The following is a 994-nucleotide window of genomic DNA, read 5'->3' as shown; positions in this document are numbered from 1 at the left end:
AACCCTTTGATCCTGAGATAGATGGGACATTTCACAGATTAGTTAGGCATCATTTTATACCTTTTGATCATTCTGAGCATTCCATTACTGGTGAATCTGTGCATTCTGTTATTGGTGATTTTGAACATCCTGATCTTGAGCATTATAATTTTGAGCATTCTGATTCTGAGCATTCTGATTTTGCACATTCTGAGAACATGGCACAACCTCCACCCCGTGAGAGGACTCTAAGGGAAATGGCTGCACCTGATTTCACCTACGAAAGCTTGTGCATCCAATACCCTGATGAGGATGTCCCATATGTTCTTAAAACTGGACTGATTCATTTGCTTCCAAAGTTTCATGGCCTTGTAGGTGAAGACCCGCACAAACATTTGAAAGAATTTCACATTGTCTGCTCCACCATGAAACCCCCAGATGTCCAAGAGGATCACATATTTCTGAAGGCTTTTCCTCATTCATTAGAGGGAGTGGCAAAGGACTGGCTGTATTACCTTGCTCCAAGGTCCATCACGAGCTGGGATGACCTTAAGAGAGTATTCTTAGAAAAAATTTTCCTTGCTTCCAGGACCACAACCATCAGGAAGGATATCTCAGGTATTAGACAACTCAGTGGAGAGAGCCTGTATGAGTACTGGGAGAGATTTAAGAAACTATGTGCCAGTTGCCCCCACCATCAGATTTCAGAGCAGCTTCTTCTCCAATATTTTTATGAAGGACTCAGTAATATGGAGAAAAATATGATAGATGCTGCCAGTGGTGGAGCCCTTGGAGACATGACTCCTGCTGAAGCCAGAAATTTAATTGAGAAGATGGCTTCCAACTCCCAGCAGTTTAGCGCCAGAAATGATGCCATAGTCATTAGAGGAGTGCATGAGGTAGCTACAAACCCATCTGCATCATCTGAAACTAAGAAGCTTGAAGGCAAACTGGATGCATTGGTTAACTTGGTAACCCAGCTGGCCTTGAATTAGAAATTTGTTCCTGTCGCAAG

At 42.9% G+C, this 994-nt stretch overlaps 1 non-coding gene across 1 annotated transcript; it reads right to left on the bottom strand.

The window, feature by feature from the left end:
- Window positions 1-575: 575 nt before the first annotated feature.
- On the bottom strand, window positions 576-682 carry LOC112999689 (small nucleolar RNA R71). The gene has a single exon (XR_003264899.1). It is a non-coding gene; the product is annotated as a small nucleolar RNA R71 (small nucleolar RNA).
- Window positions 683-994: the final 312 nt, after the last annotated feature.

Source organism: Glycine max, chromosome 15 (genome assembly GCF_000004515.6).
Source record: "Glycine max cultivar Williams 82 chromosome 15, Glycine_max_v4.0, whole genome shotgun sequence".
Classification (NCBI taxonomy): domain Eukaryota; kingdom Viridiplantae; phylum Streptophyta; class Magnoliopsida; order Fabales; family Fabaceae; genus Glycine; species Glycine max.
This window is presented reverse-complemented; position numbering and strand designations above follow the sequence as displayed.